Consider the following 21,697-nt stretch of genomic DNA (forward strand, 5'->3'; position numbering starts at 1 on the left):
GAGTGGAATTGCTGTGTCCTATGGTAACTCTGGATTTAATCATCTGAGGAACTGCCTGTCTGTTTCTGAAGTGGCTGCATCATTTTACATTCCCCCTAGCAGTGTATGAGGATTCAATTTTCTCTACATCCTTGACAATGATTGTTGTTATCTGACTTTTTGTTTCTAGCCATCCTAATGGGTATGGAGTGGTATCTCACTGTGGTTTTGATTTGCATTTCCATGATGACTAATGATTATATTTTCATGTTTATTACTGATAAAATCTGGGTTAGGGTATTTGGCTGCAGCCAAATTCTACTCAGCTCTGGTAGAAAAGTCAAGTGTACAGGTAGTGCCTGAGGTTGAATTCAGGTTCAAGTGTCAGAGACAACTTTTCCCTTCATTGTCTTTCCCATAGCCATAATTCGTCTAGAACCTTGACTCACCTGGCTAGGTGGAGCTGGAATCCCCCAAATTTGCAGTGGGCCAGCCAACCAGCTCTCTCCTCTGGTTCCCTCTTTCACCTGCTTTAGGCTTTTTCTTCTCCTGAACCCCAGCCTGGCCTCTCTAGACCTGCTTCCATGCCTCAGGATGGCCAGACGCCACTGGCTGATGTCAGAATGGCTGAGAAGAGTTCAGGGATCTGATTCCACTGTGTTAGGCTATGAAGGTCATTCCAGCAAGGTCTGAGTGTGCCTGTAAACAGATTATATGTGATAATGTATGCTGCAGCAAATCTAAGGGTTCTTTTCTTATATACACCCCCTTACTGCCTTCTAAGAAACATGAGTGCGCTAACTGGAAGTTTTTTGTTTGCTGAGTGCAAAGTTATCATGCTCTATGTAATGGCTTCCATAGGCTTGAATACAGTATTGATTTGGGTGTGTGAGTTTAAAGGCAGAAACCAGAAAATTGTAAATTGCCCTCCTTAATAAGAAAGAAGTGGCAAATTTAGTGGTCTCGGGAAAAATCTAGGACTGAGAGGGAGTAATAGAGGAGATTTAGAGCAGAGTTTGCCACACTTTTTCTTAAAGGCCAGATAGTAAATATTTTAGACTTTGTGGTCCATTCAGTTTGTCCTGGCTACTCAACTCTGTAGCTGTAGCACAACAGCAAGTCCTAGATGAAACTTAAATGGATGGGCTGTTCCAATAAAGCAGGTGGCTGTAGTTTGGTGACCCCTGGGAAGGTTGAAGGGATAGGATGAGAGAGAGAGAGAGAGAGAGAGAGAGGGAAACTGAGACTTCGTGACTAGCAGCTGAAATGTGACACTTGGGAAATGAGACATAATTAACAGAAAATTTCCACCTGTGGCTCCACTCACCCCACCTTTGGTGTGGACAGATTCTTTATGATAAATGCAAGAAAGTGCTGAGTATTGCCTCATGGCTGGTGAGGGGTGAACACAGAAGCTGTATCTGGGGCAGCCAACATAAGGGTCACTAGCAGAAAGTGGTGCCCAGCCCAGCTCTTGGTGCCCGGGAAACTCTTAGTATAATGTTTGGATGACTCTGACCGGAACCAACACTGTGATCCAAATGGCAGAAGTCTGACTCTGTCTCTGGAAGACCCTGTTGTTGGTGGAGAAGTTGTTTGATTTACAAGCCCCCCTCATCTGCCAGTTGCCAAACCCCATCGGGGACACCCTTTCAGATGAAAACTCTGCTTTCCCCATCAGCACTAACTTTGTCACACGTTAGTACACGATTGCTTAGTAAGTATTGGAGAGATGAGAAATGGGGAAGAAGAGGCAAGACTGAGGCAGATGGCCTCTGGAGTGGGAGGCCTAGGTGCCCGGGGAGGGAAGGCCACCCAATGAATGGCAGTGTGGCCTAACCACACCTCACCTTGTTGATGAGCATGGATTGCTTATTGGGACAATGTGGGTGTCAGACACTGGCACACTTTTCTATCATAGTTTCAGGTTAATTTATTTAGAAATCTGTTCTTGGAGAAATAGATCTACATTTTTTTCCCTTATAGAAATAGAAGTTATGTCACCTTTTTTCTATGGAGTAGCTTTATTTGGCTGCCATAATGTCCTACTTTTCTAGTCATGAGACTGTTGAGTTGGTTGTTAAGAAAACAGTACAAAGACCACATCAGTCATTTTTAAAGCTAGTTATTTTGGTCGTGAAGACATAGCCAGGATCTTTGGTCTATTTTGTAGTCTTTGGCAAATTATCTCGAGACAATCTTTTCGTAATATTTTATGTTTTGGATAAATATAAATATTTTGTTTCCTAAACAACTGATTGCATCACCAGGATATGGAGCTCTTCTTAGAATGTGAGAGGTAGCAGGTGTACTGGTTGTCTGGTTACTAAAACATTGCTACAAATTCTCCTTCATTTAAAGTGAGCTTTCCAGGAAAAACATTTGAGGCAAACATGATATGAAGGGTAATATCTTTATTACTCAAAGAGCTCATGCAAATTCTGAAGAACATTAAGACCCCAACAGAGGCATGGAGACAGAACAACTCACAAAAGAGAAATCAGAAAGATGCAATTAACACAACCCCAGCACTAGCTAAAAAATTAATGCTAACTCCCTGTGGTTAGTCTCATATGGTGTAAACTGGTACTCCTTTTTGGAAAGCAATCTGGCAAAATGTTTCAAGATTCATAAACATGATCATGTCTATGATCCAGAAATCTCACTTCTGGAAATCTTTCCTAAGGAAAGATTCCAGATAAGAAAAAGCACTATGTATTTGAGTGCACTGTATAAGCAAACTACAAGTTCAACATTAGTGAAATGATTTGGTATATTATCTGACTGACGAACGAATATGCAAGCCATCCAAGAGTCAATTATGAAGACTTTGATAACATGAAAAGTAAAATGGGCAGAATTTAAGCGGTATGTACCACAAAATACATGCATCACTCCAAAGACTAGAGAGAATATACAAAAATAGTATTCCTTTCCAGTCTTTGGAATGATGTGGAATTAAGAGTAACTTTTTTAAAAAAGAGCTTTTCATTATAAAAAATTTCAAACATACACAGAGGGAGAGAAGGTAAAAAAACTCTCATAAACCCATCACCTAGGTTTCACAATTAGTACCCTTTTGCAATATTTCCTTCATATAAATTTAAAAATCTCTAATAGATAATAATTTTTTAAAAGTGCATAACCCACATGTCATAATCACAACCAGAGAAGTAAATAATTTCTTTCATGTGTGTGTCTTTTTAAAAAATTGGACATAATTTTAGACTTAAAGAAAAGTTGGAAGAATAGTAGAAAGAATTTCTGCATACTCTTATTCTAGAATCTCCAAATGTTAATGATATATCTCAGTTGCTCTATTCATCTTCCCCTCCCCATAACCACACACACATTATTATTTTTTTAAACCATTTGTCTTAGTCTGTTCCAGCTGCTACACCTAAAATACCATACCGAATGGTTTAAATAACAATTATTTATCATAGCTCTGGATGCTACGAAGTCCAAGAACAAGGCCCTGGCAAATTCAGTGTCTGGCAAGAGTCTACTTCCCGGTTCATAGAATGACATGTTCTTGCTGTGCCCTCACATGTGGAAGGGGCAAGGGAGTTCCCTGGGGTGTCTTTTATAAGAAAACGAATCTCATTCATGAGGGTTTCACTCTCATGACATAATCACCCCTAAAGGCCTCACTTCTAAATACCATCACATTGGGAATGAGGTTTTAACGTATGATTTTTGGGGGCACAAACCTTCACTCCATAGCACCATGTGAGAATAAGTTGCAGACATGATGCCCTTTTATCCCTAAATACCATAGACTGTATTTCCTAAAAACAAAGACAAGTTCATGCATAACTGGAATCCAATGATTACAGCCAGGAAATAAACATACAGTCGTGGGCATGTGACCTTTGCAATGATTGTCATGTGATAACTTTTCTAATTTCAAAATTTCTTCCACATCTGTTAGTTGGCTTTCTGTTGTAAGGAAGAGCTTTTCCTTCCTGTTGATTGATTGTTTGATTGACATCAGCATGAACTCATAGATTCTTAATTTATTCAAAAAGTTATTTTCCATTATACCATTATTTATTTTGATGTTCTAATTGTCCCAGATTTGGCCACTGAGAGCCCTTCATGCTGAATTCTGTGTCCTTTTGACATGTCTCCATAATATTTTGAGCCTTTCTAACTTTCCAGCACAACAAGATATTCCAGTTTCAACTTGTACTTTCTGTACTCCAGTCCTGGAATCAGCCATTTTACCAAGGAGAGCCAGCTTCTTTTATTAGAGATGGTATTTAGAAACCAAGAGCTGAGCGCAAGGTGAGCTCAGTTTTTTGAGCGTATCATTGCTTCTTGGCTCTCCAGTGCACCATGCTAAGAAATATATGTATGTACAGACACCCACATCCACAATACACCCCCCTGCCTCACGCATATCTATATATCTTCCTAGTTGTTGTACACACACACACACACACACACAAAGTATACATAAAGTTTTCATAAATTTACACTGAAGCCTCTAATTCCAATCCAACAACACAGATTTTACTTATCCTTTTCACTTCCCATATTTGTAACTCCTGTATTTAATAATAGATTTAGCTCTCATTATCCACAATATATTTGTTTATTTATCCAACCAAGTAATTTGAAGTTTGAACATTTTCTCTCCTCTAATTACGTGGAGAGTATGAGTTTTGTATAGTTTTATCCTTCCTTCCTCCCTCTCTCCCTTCCTTCCTCCCTTCCTTCCTTCCTTCCTTCTGGAGGTTATGTGGGAAGATTTGGGTTTAGTCATTACCATCATCTTGGTTACCAAGATGTATGATGAATTTAACATTATCTAATATCCTGTCTGTGTCCAATTCTCCCTGATTTTCTATAAAGTTTCTTTTTACAGTTAGTTTGCTCTAATCAGGATCCCAACAAATTTCACACTTTTCATTTGGTGATAAGTCTCTTAAAGCTATTAAATAGCTATATAGCTATTTAATAGCTATAATAGCACACCTTTTTCATGTCATTTATTTCTGGAAGAACTGATCATCGATCCTGTGGATCTTTCACACTTTGGATTTGGCTGATTTTCTCCTAAAAGTGTCATTGATTGTGCTAGATTTCCTTTAACCAGCAATTAGACCCAGTTACTTGCTCATGTTCAGGTTCAGTTTTGTTTCGTTTTGAAAGGAAACCTTACTAGATGGTGTTGTGTTCTTCCTAGTGCATCATATCATAAGGAGCATGGTGTCTGGTGAGACCACTCTGAGCGATTGTTGATCAGTGTCCACTGACAGGTAATGTCAGTTGCTGTTATTATGAAGTCCCTGTCAACATTTCACCTAATGGACCTTCAGCCATTGATGAATATTGTCTAGATCCATTGTCTTGAGATGGCAAAACTGTGATTTTCAAATTCCCTGGGAATGGCCTTTTATCTGCTCCCACATTTTATGTAATGTTATAATATACTTGTAATTAAAAATATAAATACATAAGAATGAAAGTTTATATCAGTATCAGTAGTAAGCTGAGGCCAAATGGCATTATCCACATGAAAGATTTGCAACCTAGTTTCCCAGATAGCCTCGTTACCATGCCTCTTGAGAGCGCACTGAAGTTTCCAAAGGCTGAGGGGTTTATTTTGGGAATATGTGTGCCCAGTTAAATCCCTTCATAGAAAAGAAGGGAATTAAAAAGCACACACTCTATCACTCAACAATTCTACGTTGGTATTAGCCCCAGTGAAATAATTATCTTTCTCAGGGTAATGGCTTTTATAACCTTAAGACAGAATTGATTTGGTGTGCCAGTTTAAAGGTAGAAACCCGGAGAGATGTGCCAGGAATTTTATTATAACAATATTTTCAATAATAACAAAGTGTAACAGCCTAAATGTGAATGGAGGAAGGAATAAATTAAAGGTAACCCATGCAAACATAAGAATAAGGTACAGCAGGCAGAAGGCATTTGAGCTATCTGAATCAACAGGGATAAATCTCAAAAACTTAATGTCGAGTGAAAAAAAAACCAAGGTACAGAAAAATCCATTTTTTGTCAGTTATGAAAATAGAAACACACCAAATGATATTATTTATTTTTTTATGGATAGGTATGTATCTACGTATATAAGACTATAAAACATGGGTTGAAGGCGATGTGAAACTCATAATAGAGGTAGCCACTGGGTTGAGGGGAGGGTAAAGGACCTTAAATTTAGCTGACATGTTCTAACACTGGTTTAAAAAAAGAATATAGTACTTGTGTGATTTTTTTAAAAAAAGCATATAAGCACAGAAAAAGATGAAGAGGAAATATACCAAAATATCACAATGTTTAATTGTCTGAGATATGAGTCATTGTTTTTTTTCCCCATTGTATTTTTCTGTATTTTTTTAATTTCCAAAAATTATAAAAGAAGGGCAGAACCTTGCTCAGCAGCAGCAATAACTCATCCAAAAAGACACACGCGACAGGTCCCTGGAGGGACAACTCTCACTGCGGCGTGATGGCTCTGTCTGGACTGGCGGGTCTCAATGGGGCGGGTACCAGTCCAGGAAGGTGGTGTCTCCCAGGGATCTGATAGGACCTTGCAAGGCCATCTGGAAGCCACATCTCCTGATACAAACCTGTCTTCCTTTTCCCAGTGGCAAAACCCTGGGCCCTCTGGCTTCTTTCATCTTCTCCCTCTCTCCCCACAGGCAGACAGTCCCCGGGTGCTGAAGTCCCACTTTCCTCACCGTTGCCCCCCACGCCCCTACCACACTTTCTCTCTCTCTCCAGTCCCTGTTATGTAAGATTCCAGACTGGCCTTCTTAAATCCTGTGGCACATCTGTCTCTCCCAGGTGTAAAGATTCTCGGCAGCCCCTTATTGAGGGTGGGACAAAATCTAAATAACTTAGCCTAACATTTGTGGTCCTCTCTTCAGTCTGAGTCTGGCTTTCATGCCTTTGTTCCCTCTGCATCCTTCTCCTTCCCTTCCTCTACTTGCTCCTTGACTCCATTCTGTGAACAAGAACCTCTCACTAGAGCCAAATAGCCCACACGGTGTTTCTCAAACCTATGACATACCTTCCCGTCGCTGGCCTGGAATGTCCTCCCCTCCTGCCTGTCTCTCAGAGGCTCCTCTGTGAGCCTCCCCTGCTCTCAGTAATCTGTCTCCCCTCTGAGTTCCCTCATCATGTATTATCCATGCCCCACACATTTCTTCCATACCTATTATAAAATAATAATAAAGTAATAGCTACTGCTTATTGAGTACCTCCATGTCAGGTGCAGACAGAGTTATTAACCAGAGCCATTAGTTTAGTGGAGGGCCAGAGAGATGAGAGGCCAGGAAAGGGTTGGCAGGGTCCCAGCCATCAGGCCGTGGCTGAAGATGGGTTTTCTCAGTCTAGAGAATTCCTTGGGCACAAGAGAGTCAAACACAAGAGGGCCTACTTGAGGTCATTTGGGGAGCTGAGATGGTCAATATGGGAAGGGGTCATTTTCCGATGTCTAGAAGGGGCCAGGTGTGGGATATGCCCAGTGGCTGTCATAACTGCCCTCCTTGAGGACCACTTCCATGCTGACCCACAGAGGGTCTAGGACCCCAGCCACAGGGAGAAGGGAGCAGATGCCAGCATCACCCCAACTCTCTTCTTTTGGCTCCACTCCCCTGCCTGCAGGGCAGGCTCTAAAAGGCAAAGAGCCCTGGAGCACGGCTGCCTCACTGTGGCCCCTCCTGCCCCAGCTCAGGGTCTGCCTATCCCTGCAGCTTCCTGTTCTGCAGGCACACTGCTCCTTAGCCTATTGTTCCAAGCTAGGACGGTGAGTTCCCCAGCTGTCCAGGCTCCGAGATTCTCTTCCTACAGCCTATAGCCCATGTTCTGCCTCCAGCCTCTAGTGATCTCTAGTCCTTTTCTCAAAATGGTCACTGTGTTTCTTGTCTTAGGGCCCCAGATTCTCAGCACCTTGAAGGGATAGGGTAGAGGCACGGGCCCTGGGCTGGAGACCTGAACAAGCTCTTATTTAGGGCTTTGCCTATGTGTCCAAGTGGCCTATATGTCCTTCAAGACAGGGCCTTGAGTCCTCATCCCCAAACATCCTCAGAGAACAAAGCAACAGCCTAATTCCCCAATAGAGCCAGAGGAAGTTTTCCCTGCATAAGCCAAGGGCCAAAACCAGAGACGTTCAAGGAGGCTGTAGGGGCATGTCTTGGAGGCAGAGGACGCCTGAAGTTCAGGCTCCTGGCCTCAGTGTGGATGTGGCCCCTTTCAAATGCCCAGCCTCCTGCCAGCTGCCGGTGGCATCTGTCACTTACCAGGAAGCTTTGGGAGAGGCAGTGAATTTGTGGGAGCGCACGGAATGCCATCAGCTTCTGGAATGGATAACGTGGAGTTTGCACATGGCCGTTTTATTTCTACTCCACGTTTCTGGAGAAAGCCTAAGCCTAATGGCTTCGAGTGCTCCTCTCTGCTCGTGAAATTTAAAAGGGGGAACAAGAGCACACATAATTATAATCCCACAGCAGGGCAATTGGCTTGCCTCTGACTATTAGGTCCCATTAAAGATGTAATATCTGTGGTGTCTCAGGAGAAATTCCTACTTATTTATGCTTAGTATTAGGGCAAATATTAGTTAGCATCAAAACAGGATGCAGTTAAGTCTAATCTGATGTCACCAGCCGAGCTTGCCTTATAAACAAAATAAGTGGCAGTTACTTTCAAGCTGAACTAATAATTTTTTCAAGTGATTCCATTTGGTGTTCATCAGAAATGTTTTCACCGAAGGAAGGTGTGTTCCAGGCAAATGTGCAGGGTGTGCTTTTTAATCACACTTTATTTAAATGTACAAATGAAGGCGGCAGGGCTGGCTTCTCTCTCCTTCTGCCTAGGTTTTCCTTTGGGACAGTAATTAGGAAATATGACCCAATTTAGGAAATGAGCATTGCTGCTTTTATGGGGATTTTAAACCAAATGACTCTGCTCCTGTAACTGAAGGAGCTGCTCCCTCCGGAAGGCCAGTAGGCTGTTCCAGGCTACCTGCACTTCAGACCTTTTGGAAAATTGTTCCTTAGCCTCCTGCAAAGGCCTTTTGTGAGAGAAAGGAGGGAAGGCCTGGGAGAGAGCCTGGGGGCAGGACCCCGGGTGAGGAGGGGGTCCAGCACTCAGCCTGGCTGCACGTGACCAGGCTGGCTCTCCAGGTGGCAGTTTGGGGGCAAATCCCCTCCCTTCCCTTCTGCAGTGTGGTCTTCCTGACAGCCAATGACTGCACTCTCTACTTTATTTCAGTCTTTAGCACCTGGACCTTCAGCACATTCTCCCGAAGCAGAGGGTCCTTAGCCCAGAACTTCCTCAGGTTGCTAGTGCTGCCGCCACCCAGGACTCTCTGCCTTTTTGAATGTGCCCCTGTAGTCTGAGCACACAGCCCCCAGAGAGACGGGCCTGTGGGGCTCCCAGAGGGCTGCACCCAGGCCCCAGGTGGTAGATGGGACCATCCAACCCTCTGTCCTTCTGAGAGGGGCAGCTGCTGTGACTGTGGTCCCACTCATGGGCATTTTCTCTGCAGTAGAGAGATGGCCCCAGCCCCTACACTGGCAGGCACTTGGGGGCACTTGGGGGCCATGCACAGAGCCATGCATCTAATTCTATGTGAGCTGAGCACCCATCTCCCATTGGACCCTGGTTCCCAGCACTGGCCAGGGCTGGCCCAGGCCACAAGAAAGTCTACAAGGACTTCAGATTCACTTCCCCTCCCAGGCCCCATCCTCTCTCCACGTACCTCCGTCCCAGTACGCAAACACTGGGCACTCTCCATGGATCAGGCCTGGTGAGGCCCAGTCGCAGATTCAGAGAAGAATGAAGCCCAGATTCTGCCTACACAGAACCTGCACTTCTAGTTGAGAGAGACGGTAACAGATAATTAACCTAAGACCACCAGGCTGAGATGAGTGCCGCGTGGTAGGTAGAAGGTGGTCTAGGGAGGCATCATATGCATTTGGGAAGATGAGGAAAACCTTCAGGAAGGAGGCCTCATTTGAGACCTTAAAGGTCGGATACAATCCCCTACGAGGAGTTGGTTTCCAGGGATGATATCCCAAGCAGAGGGACCTGCTGGAGGAAAGGCGTGGAGCTGGGAAGTGAGGGGCACTAGGACAATGCCAGGTTGGTGGCTAAATTAGTTACATTTCTTTTATTCAAGCAGCAGAGACCCAGTCTGGTTGTGGAGGCTAGTGACACAGATTAGCATACCAGCCATCGTGGGCAAGGGGTTGGGGTACAGTAACATAGGTGTCAGGGTGGGACAGAGGTCTGGGGCAGAGGTCAGACCCTCCGGGGCACTGCTGGGAGCGCCTCTGACCTGTCAGGGGACCAGTCGTGAGCACATTAGCGTGTCAAGTCCCTCCCCTGCCAAACCCACCAATGGCTCCTCATTGTGCCCAGGAAAAGTCCAAAGGCCTCTGCTTAGCACGCCCTGAAAGTCCCTGAGCTGCCCTTCTTCCCTTCCACCTGCTATTACCCTTTAGAAATTATTTCATCTGACTCTAGCAGACGCTTCTTGGGGGTTGAGGTAGACAGGCCTACTGAGCTCCCTACAACTGCCCCCCTCTCCAGGAGCACAGAGCTGATACCCCAGGGCAACCCTGCCTCCGAGGTCCATGGGTAGGAACCTGACTGAATGTGCCCAATCACACCTGTTCTAGGAACTCGGAGAAGGGCAGAGGCTGGCGCTAGTCCCACCGCAGGGCTGGGCAGGGAGGGCAAGGTCTGGCTGAGGTCACAGATGCTGTTACTGTACAGTTTCCAGCTTCCTGCTTCTTGGTTGTTCACATCTTTCTCAGATTCCTTGAGATACGTGTGCAGATATAGATATAGATTACTTGAAAATAAGTATTTAAATGCTAATCACTTCACCCTAAATGCTCTGCAAGGTATCTTCTAAGAAGGAGCCTAGGACAGTCTCAGGGAGTGGAGAAGCCTGGGGCTGGTGTACAGGCCTGAGCTATGGCTGCCCTGGGCCAGTCGCTGAGCCCCTGCTTACTTGCCTGGGAAGTGGGCTCCCTACGTCTCCCCTGACCCACAGAGTGCCACGGGACTCCATTGTTAATCTCACTAATCCACAGGAGCTGGCCACACTGGAGCCACTGGCTGCCAGGTCCAAGCCCCACCAACTTTCTTCTGCAGCCCAGAGGTGGGAGGCAGGATGTCACCAAGAGGGCAAGGTCTAGTACTAACAGAGAAAGGGGGCAGCCTGGTCAGGTTAACAAATATGCCCAGGAAAAAAGCTGGTAAGAAGTTCTATATACGGCACACATGATTGGAAACATTTTGCATGCCACGCTGGCTGGGTTGGTAGAAATAGAATGTAATGAAAGAGCAGAAATCAGTGGATCTTCACCAACACATCACAGTCAGCAGGAAGAATGTGTCTTGGTCAGCAAGACAGCAGGAGATGCAGGGCTGATAAAGAGGAAGGGACTCTACAGAGCGGATGCTCTCCCAACCTCCAGAGGGAGGCCCGGACGGAGCTGGGGAGAAGTTACGTAGGTGGCAGCGATGGGCTCCCTTGGGGAGGGCTGGGGCCGTGCACTGAGGTGACACTGAGCCTGCCCTGAACGAGGTCCTGGCTGCGCCTGGCCACCGCGTGTGTGTCAGTCGGCAGTGCGAGTGCGCGCTGCATGGAGGGAGCAGTGGCCGGAGCTGGCAGCGCTCCTTTCCTGTGGCTGCTCTGCGCTGGCTGCCACGCCGGCGACAAGGCCTCGACTGCTCCTCTCTGACCCTCACAGCGCAGAGCCTTTCCCCAGAAAGAGAGCAGGATACAGAAGAAGCCCCCCAGGGTCAGGTCACATCACTCTCTTTACCCTTTGCCTTAAAACATTTGAGGGTCCCACCATCCACCTGACAACTATTTTAAGAGCCATGGGGTGTTATCAGAGAGCAACGTAACATAGCAGGCTGCCTGGAATTTTTCCCTGGCGTCTATCAGGGAGCCGACCTCGGAAGCATTCCAACGGGCTGCCTCCCTGGGAGAAGGTCATAGCCCACAGGCAACAGCTTTAGGTCTGCTGGCAAAGCTCTTTGACTAGAAGAATGGAAGCGTTACATTTTCAAAGTAATATTTCATTGGTCACCTAATCTTATGCCTGGAAGGGCCTCCTTTTAGAAATCACCTAATCATAACGGGGCTCAGAGAGGGACATCGACCTGCTTGGAGCTACTCAGCAGGCAGTGGGGATTGGGATTCTGATCTGCGGCTGCTGTGCCATGGAGGCAGGCATAAGTGAAAACAGATGGCCGGGTGCCTCAGGGGAGGGCTGAGGACCGATGACCTCACGCTTCACCCCAGACTGCAGGATGCTGCTGAAGACTCCAGAAGCTAACGCTATGGGATAGGAAATCTTGACCCACTGAGCTTCTGGTCGCGGCCTCCTCACTCTGATGGGGATGGGTGAGTATATGGGAGCTGCAGCCCATCCCTAGGCTGGCTGAACCCCTCTCCCATAATATTGGCCAGAGTCGGTCTCATGCACCAGTCCCTCTGCCCACCTGACACCCTTTCTTACTGCCAGGCAGCAAAGCTTGTTGTTTTTCAGGTTCCAGAGCTGTGTGTGTGTATGGGGGCAGGAAAATGGCATGACTCTTAACGTGGGTTATAGCATCACATAGACCTGGGTTCAGATCCAGGCCCCACTGTGTAGCTCTGTTTGACTTAGACAACCACCAGAAGCCCTAACCCTTGGTTCCCCTGTGTGGAAATGGTGATCGTTATAGTACATTCTACAAAAGGCTGTCGTGGGGACTAAGTGGGGTGATGAATGTGCAGCCCGGGGCACAGTGCCTGCTACACAGTATGGAACCCAGTGACTGCGGCAGTTTCCACCACCGGCTTCAGACCCTCGCAGTCTTGTGGAGAAGGGCAAAGAGGCTTTAGGAGTCCAGAGGACCCGAGGTTGTGTCCCAGCTCTTCCAGCATGTTAGCCACGTCCTTGGGCAAGTCACTTCCCCTCCAAGCCTCAACTTGCCAATGCGTACTGGCATTTAATAGTTGTGCAACAGATACCTTCCCTGCTACTTAGGAGATTCTACTACTTAGGAGAAAATTTGAGGGTCAGTGTGAATATAGTTTAAAACACCTCTTTTATCTTTGATTTTGTGACACTTGATGCCAACGTTAATACTCGGTAAGGTTTGGCTGACTGAAATCGAAATGATAAATTGACAGCATTTGCCACGTGTATTTGAAGATACTCATTCAAGCTCATCCATGAAGCCTTCTAAATTCAGATTCATTATGATATGTTCAGGTGTATTTATTTGTTTGTTTGCTTATTTTTGGTTCCTGAGACATGCAGTAAAGTAAGAGTTTAAGTACCATAAAGAAGACTTGGCATAAGGTTGTGGTAATCTTTTTCCAATATATATGTGTGTCAAACTACCATGTTGTACACCTTAAACTTACACAATGTTATATGTCAAGTATATACCAGATAAAGCTGGAAAATTCAAGTATGAATTTTATACTAAGACAGAGTAGATACTGTTAAAGTGTTTTCTGTGAGAAGTAACACAGGCCATTTTATGTTTTTGGTGTGTTTTTATGTCACTGTGGTTGCTGGGTGGGGAAGAGATGGAGCTGGGAGGCCAGTTGAGGGTATTGAAATAGTCCCAGCAAGAGGCGGTGGTGACTTGGACCAGGCTGGTCACAGTGGAGGAGAGCAGTGATGGCTGCGGGATTTGTTGTGATGCTTGGACGTGGTATGCCAAGGAGCGGGAATCAATATGTGCACCTCCCATGTTAAGCGATGGAGAAACTGAGTGGGTGAGCGAGACCAAGAGACAGTCTGTAGGGAAGGGCGAGCCAGGAGTTCTGTTTCCATCCTGGTGAATTTCAGATGCCAGCTGGAAATGCAAATGGAGAGGCCAGGAAGGCAGTCGGATAGGGGGAGTCTGCAGGTTGGGAGGGAGACTTGGTTGGAGAGTAAACATGAGAAACATTAGCATTAGGAGGAGAGTGTAGATGAGGCCCAGAGAAGAAAGACCAGAAAGGTCCTAAGGGGTTAATGTCCATAGAGTTGGTATGACTAAAGGAGCAGTCAATGAGCCAGAGAAGGAGAGCTACCTGGGAGAGCAGGAAAGCAAGGAGAGTGTGGGCACAGGAGCCAAAAAAGGCACTGTGCCAAGAAAGAGGAGTGGCCCACTGTGCTGTTGAGAGGTCAATAAGAGGAGGGGAAAGACGTCATCTTGGTATTCAACTCTGGGCGGATCTTTGGTAACCTTGACAAGAGCCAGTTCCAATAAAGCAATGAGGACGGATGCTTTGGAGTGAGTTGAAGAGTCCAGAGCAGGTGAGAAGAGTAGAGAGCTAGTGTCGATATCCTTATGAGAGTATTTTGGGAACGCTCCACCCTCTGCATCCTCCCGAGAAAGTTTGGGATCAGAGAGTAGAGAGGATTTACATTGTACTTGCAATCTCCCAGGAGTGAGCTGGTGAAATCGCTGTCCTGGGGCAACAGAGGAAAAGCGTGGGTATGGCATATCAAATATAAGAGGGCCAGGGATAGTTCCCTTTTCCCAAGTATGTTCTCTGGCTTCCCAAGGCTCAGTATAGCGTCTCAGTTTTTTCCTGGTGGGACATGGGAGTTAAGCAGAGACATAGCCAGCCTGTGGTGGGTCTATACAGAATTTAATCGCTGAGATGGGGGAATGCACATAGAATAATACAGCTGGGAAAATCCCCTCTGGGATACTGGCGGGAGATACAGCTATGTGTCAGCAGTCTGACAGCTCGAGGGAGCTGCATGGGCATTGAGTCAGTGCCCGGAGACCAGGCAAGCCATCACCGAGAGAGCATTATACACTGGTTATGCTGTGGACCAAGTGGGATGAGTCCTGTTGAAAGCAGGAGGCTGACTCAGACCTCGTAGAAATTCACACCAAGAAGAGGTCACCTTCATCCCTTTTCCTCCTTTGCCTGGTAAACCCCAAAGTTCAGCATCGACCCCTGAAGCAATGAGAAATCACGAAAGAGGGAGAAATCCTGAAAAAGGAAAAATCCCTATATGGCTGAATTTTAACCCTTAAGTGATGAGAAATTACATGTGTTTTGAGTTTAAAGGAAAACAGATAGATTGTAAAAGGCAGAATAGGGGTAGGGAGCCAAACCTTAAATTGAGTTGTAGAAAGCAACTCATTTTTGCACATTAGTGCTGGGTATCTTTCTTTTGCCTCCACCCCCCAGATACACAGCCCATCATTCTCCACCCACTCTCTGCCCAGGAAGGCTGATCTGTAGGGACCACATCAATGGTTTTCAATTGTGCTTGGCCACTGGAGAATGCTGGAAGGAGATCAGAGGGGTCAGAGGGAAGAGGGTGAGATCAGGGTGTTTATTGCCCCAGATCCCTCCTTGAAGCTACCCTGGGCTTGGTTTCTTGATGAAGGTCACAGCTCCTCTGTCAAGGTGACCCTCTCTTAAGGTGACCCTCTCTACATGACTCTCTCTTTCTGAAGTCTATGGTGGTAACAGCCTGGAAATACTGGGTGCCATATTCTATATTAGCCAGTTGGGTCATACTTTTTATCTGCTGTTCAATATTCTTTTTTTGTTTATTTTTGAGTTTTATTATCTGTTTGTTTTGTTAGTTGCTGAGGGAGATGTCTTAAAATCTCCCACTATGATTGTGGATTTGCCTATTTCCATTTTAGTTCTATAGATTCTTCTTGTATATATTTTGAGGCTATTGTTGTTAGTGTAAAATTTTAGGATTATTATACCTTCCTGGTGAAACTTTTTTATTATGAAGTGTTCTTCTTTATTTCCAATAATGCTTCTTGCCTCAAAAACTGATATTAATATAGCTACCTCAGCTATCTTTTGGTTAGTGTTTGCATGACCTATTATTTTCCATCCTTTTAACTGTTCTATATCATATGAAGTGTGTATTTTGTAGGCAGTGTAGTCTTTTTCTCCAGTCTGTGATCTATGTCTTTTAATTGAAATACTTCTTGCATTTACACTTAATGCATTTACTGATACATTTAGGTTTATAACTACCTTTTCCACTCTCTTCTACTGGTCCTGCCTGGTCCATGTTCCTTTTCCTCTCCTTTCTTGCCTTCTTTTGGATTAAGAATTTTTTCATTATTCTATTCTTTCCCCTATATTAGAAAGTTTCTTACATGCTATTTTACTAATTTTGATGGTTATCCTAGAGATTGCAACATGCATCACTGACTTAGTAATGTCTAATATAGATTCATACCTTTACCATTTCCCATGCAATGTAAGAATGTTATTCTTTAATTCCATGTACCCTTCCTACCTTATGTGCTTTGTTGTCATGCATTTCAATTCTATACCTTACTTAAATCCCACAAGACACTGTTATTATTGCTTTACACAGTCAAGAGTCATTTATATTTACTCATATATGTTCTCTTTCTGTTGCTCTTCATTTTTTTTTTTCTTTTTGCATCTCTCTGCTTCTATTTAGAATCATTTCCTCTGGCAATAGGAAACCTTTCAGTATTTCATTTAGTGGCCAGTCTGCTGGTGGTATATTCTCTGTTTTTGTTTGCCTGAAAATATCTTTATTTTGCTTTTATTTTTGAAGGATATTTTTGCTGGCTATAGAATTCTAGGTCCACAGTTGATTTCAGAACTTTGAAGACAGAATTCCATTATCCTTTGGTTCCCATCCTTCCTACTGAGAAATCAGTGTTTGGTCTTACTGTTGTACCCCTGAAGGTAATGTGTCTTTTTTCCCCCACTTGTTCTTTAAATATTTTCTATTTGTTTTTGATTTACTGTTTACTTTGATACGTGTAAGTGTGGGTTTCTTGGTATTTATCCTACTTGAATTAACCCCCCTTTTGTATCCATCCTTATTGTTCTATAAGTTTGGAAAATTGAGTCAGAGCAAGGATGAAGGATGGTTGATGGTAACCTAGATCTCTGGATCTTTTGGATCAGTATTAACCAGCCCCTCACTGGCAGCGTCACACCCTTCTCCATGCTCCCTGATGAACTTCAATCTCACCTAACTCCACTATCTTCTCTCTTATTCCACAGGTTTTTTAGTCAAAAATGTAAGCAATTTATCAGATCAGGAATAGTTTGAGCTGAGAAATATTCTTCCAGGTCATCACCATGCTCAGGTTGGTATGATACATCAGACACCTCCAGACATTTATTGATACCCTTTTTTAGAGATAGTCTAGAATAGCGGTAAAGATCCAGCTTCTAGATCAGATCTCCTGGGTTTACATCCCACTTCTGCCACTCCTTCCCCCACCGTGTGACCTTAGGAAGGTAACCTCTCTATCCCTCAGTATCTAATCTGTGAAACAGAAGGCAATAATAGTGTCAGCTCAGAGTGGCACTACATCATGTTTCTTTTCCCCTTGAAGAAGCAAGGTAGTTAATACCAAAAAAGTCATTAGGACAGTGTCTAGAATAAAACTTTACATAGTTGTTGCTTATTGTGTTTATTATGTGCAAGAGCTCATCCCTGCCTTCAGGGTACACTGTTTTGGGGGCTGGTGACCACGTATAATGACAGACAATGCCACAATACAGGGAAACTGAATGACAAATGTTCAAGGTGAAGCCTCCCTAGACTCACTGTAACCTGAGTCCAGCAGAGCGGTCTGTCCCGCCAGCATATGTGTGCAGTATGGGTGGAAAGCCAGGCCACTAAGCCAGCTTGTCAGGCATGTTAGTGACACACTTCCAAGGAAGGAGAATTCTGTTTTGTCCAAACGAGATCACAGGGCCAGAGGTGTGAGCTGCTCACTGTCTGTCCTAATAGAGTCTCAATAGCCATTTGGCTTCATTTCTACATTTACCAGACACTACAACTCTCATTTTCCCCTCCAGCAATTAATAGAGGAGACACCTAGAGCTATTTCATGGAACATGAGGAGCCACTCAGAGTGGCCAAATTGTTAGCAGCTGTGCTTGGAAATATGACATAGACATAAGGCTTCATTCCAGGGCAGTACATCACGTGTGTGTGTATGTTTTTTCCCCCTTGAAGAAGCAAATCAGTTGTACCGAAAAAGTCATTAGAACAGTGTCTGGAATAAAGCCCTCTATAGTTGTTACATATCGTGTTTATCATGTGCAAGAGTTTGTCCCTGCCTTCAGGGTCACTGGGGCCGGTGAACACACAGGAAACAGACGCTATCCTCAGGTTAACCCTTTCGCTGACTTTATCAATAATGCTTTTCTTTTGGCCCATCAGGTATTGTGAAAGGCACAGGTTTTGGAGACAGACATGCCCAGGTTTGGATTCTGGTTCCCCCTTGTGTTAACCTCGACAAATGCCCCAGCTCTCTCCACCCCACCTGTGATATCTTGAATTTGTGCTTCCCAGCACTATTGGAATGACTTCAGCTGGGCTGTGTGGGGAAAAGGAGCTCATTGCCCCTCACGGTCTGGGCAGGATGGCTCATCCCCCAATCCCACCTACCAAGAAAGCCTTGCACGATTCCGGATTCCACCTTCCCATGGTCTTGCATCCTCTTGACCACTTTGCCTGGAGACCTTGACATCCTTGGGATGGGAGTCTTTCCAAGCCTAACACTGATGCAGGGGTGAGACTCATCCCTGAACTGAGCTCCAGAGAACCCACTCACACACACTGTTGAGACAGATCGGGGGAGACTCACATAGAACACCACTGTTTGCAAACATCTGAAATCACTTATTGATTCTTCTTTTCTCAGAAGTTCCCTCCAGATGCCTTCCACTCAGCCCATCTGTTGGCCTCCACTGGCTTCTCATTCTTCCTTTGCTGCTGCACCTCCCTCCTCCCGTCTGCACCAGATAACACAGGAACACCAAATCCTTCTCCCCAGAGTCAAGTCTAAGTCATCTGAGTGCTCAGCAAGCAAAATGGCTTTTATTAAACAGCATTCACCTTTGCGAGAAGGCAGCTAAGAATATAAATTGCAAAGATCTTCATTCTGTTTTTTTTTTTTTTTGAGATGCTTTTGTTTGTGTTTTCCCCCAAGCAGAACCTGAGACAAATACTTGGGTGCAAAGAACCCATTTGGGAGGCGAGACCAGGGAGCAGGAATGAGGGAGTAAGGAGGGGGAGACTGGGAAAAGCTCATAAAATGTGTATAGCAAGGTGATTCCTATAGACAGCAGAGGCTGAACTCTGCAGGAGTCTCTGAGAAGCCTACCCCAGCCAGAATTGTCTGTTTAAAACTCAAGAGGCTGGAGCATGCGAGCTCCCGTCCCCCATTATTTGAGTTGCCCAGGAAGCAGTAACTCCCCCATATTTCCAGACTGCCTGTGAGCTGAGTAGGATGCCATGTCTTCAAAGAAAGCTCAGAAGCAGAGGCAAAGAGAACCAAGGCTCAGGCTGGAGGTGGGACGCGTGCTTGGAACGGTCCACCTGCTGTGGCTGCAAGTGGAGGTGGCCAAGTCGACGTGGAGAAGGACACTGCCTCGTACTGGAGCATGTGGAGGTGCCTAGCACAGTGCTGGCACTCAGCAAGAGCTCAGCAGACCTTCCTCCCCTCTCCCTCCCATCCTCTGACCCTTCCTACTGTTGGCTCGCCATGAGATGTACACCATGCCTGGACTCCAGCCGGGTCTGTCTCTAACCTGGGATTCCACTTCCCTACCCGGCTGGGTGCCTGAATATACAGAACACGGTAGAGTGCCTGCGTGTGTGCCGTGGCCCCGGGTGTGCCCTGGGCTGACACCAGGAGTAAAGTTGGATGAGATGGAGGCGGCCTTCAGATTTCGGGAGGGAGGAGAGGAAGGGCCAGTGAGGAACTCTGCTCCTGTGCAGCCTGGGGGTGGTTGGTAGCCATGGAGAGCCAGCTGCAAGCCTCTTGCGCTGCTGTGACTTCAGGACCCCCAGGGCGGGAGGCGAGGTGAGCGAGAATGTGGAGTAGTTGGGCCTCAAGGTGTCTTTGTCACCAGCAGTTGGCTGTCTCTGTCTGGAGAGAAGGCTGTTGGTGGCAAGGCTGAGCCAGCCCTGGTGCAGGGTGCCCGTGAACCCCTTGTTTCTGGCCATCGAGGGGTGTAGGTGGAGGGCAGATGAGGGCCAGGCCAGGGAGCTGCCCAGCTCGGGAAAGCAGGAGCCAAACCCAGGCACAGATGGATCTGGGGCCAGAAGGAACAAGGAGGACAGAAGGACAGATGTGTTCTCCTTCTGAGGCAGCCGGGAAGTCGGTGAGGACTGAGGTCAGGCGGAATCAGCGTGAGGCGTTCCTTCTGTGTGCCAGACGCCATGCTGAGTCAGTGAGCGAGCGTCGGTGTGGGCAGGTGTGCTCCTGATGGCCTCAGTGCATCAGCTCTCTCAGTGCCAGGCAGGTCTTACTGTGATCATCTTCCTGATCTGACAGATGAAGAAACTGTGGCCCAGGGAGGTCATGTGACTTGCTTAGGTGACACTAAGCATAACTGGGGACGTGGACACTGGGACCCAGGCAGCCTGGGTCCAGGGTGGGTTCCTAACCACGCGTGACCCTCCCTCCCTTCTTGGTCTGGTACTGCTGTATGACAACCCTGTGGGACACCTATGGCTCATCCTGCTTCCCTGTGAGCCCTGCTCCTAGATGCAGCCAGTAAGGTGCAGAGCCAGGACTCAAAGCCAGCACTTACTGCTCCAAAGCTCAGAATCTCTGCTTAGGCCTCAAGAATGCCTGGACCCCCCAGGGTCTCAGCTCCAGATGCCTAGGACATGGCTCAGTTTTCTCTGGGTTCTTTTTCAGAGAGCTGTTTCTCCAGCCCAACACCGCTCACGTCTTCCTGCCTGTCTGTTTTTGATCTTGGGCTCTGCATGCTCTCCTAGTATCCCCCAAACTCCCAACTTTAATTAGAGTGCACGATCGACTCACAATCTTGTTCCTTGCATTGGCTCTCCTGGCACTGCCTGCACTTGTCTCTTGGCTCTTCCCAGAGAGAATGATCCGGGGAGATGAGGGATGGCTTAGAGCTCAGGTAATCAGCAGGATGGACCTCCAAGGAGAGCAGAAGATAATGCTGCCCCCAGAACCACAAATTCTGCACTAGAAGATGATGTTTGACACTGGAGAAAGCTCTTCCCAACTGCTCCGAAGCAGGCAAATCTCAGAACAGGATGTGATGAGAACATTAAATTCCAGTGGAAATGACAGAAGGATGCAGATAAACAGTAGATAATTGTCCCAGTTGGACCTAAGGCAGAAGTTTGACACAGATGGTGCCTCGGTGACTTGCATAAAATAAAATGGAATGAAATCTTGAAAGCAAGGACAAAATACATAAAGCTTAGCTCAGTTCCATGACTTAGAGTTGCTGTACATTTTCAGAAAGGTTGGATTTAGGGTCTTGTGAGCAGAAGTCACCAGGGGGTTGAGCACAGGAGATGGTTTTCCCGTGAAAATCTCACGAGAAAATCCCCTGGAAAAGACTCACCACAAAGCCCACTTGCCAGTCCGGCCGTGGTTGGCAGTCGTTTGGTGGTGACTCAGATGGTTTGGGCTGAGGGCTCTTTTAGAAGTGAGACCACTGCTGTGGCATCAATAAAAGTTTGGAAAACACAGAAAAGTTGAGTGGAGGAGACATTGATTTTCCCACAGGCTAATAGCCCAAACACAGCTATTTTTGTCATTCTGGTGTTTCATTACCATTTTTTTTCCCCATGCATTTTTGTGATCATGCTGTGTAAACAGATCTTGTATATTGTTTTCTCCTCAAATGGGCTTCTGCATGTTATCCCTTTGCAAAAATTATCGTTATTAGTTGCACTATATCCCATCA

This window comes from Balaenoptera musculus, chromosome 16 (assembly GCF_009873245.2).
Source record: "Balaenoptera musculus isolate JJ_BM4_2016_0621 chromosome 16, mBalMus1.pri.v3, whole genome shotgun sequence".
NCBI classification, from domain to species: domain Eukaryota; kingdom Metazoa; phylum Chordata; class Mammalia; order Artiodactyla; family Balaenopteridae; genus Balaenoptera; species Balaenoptera musculus.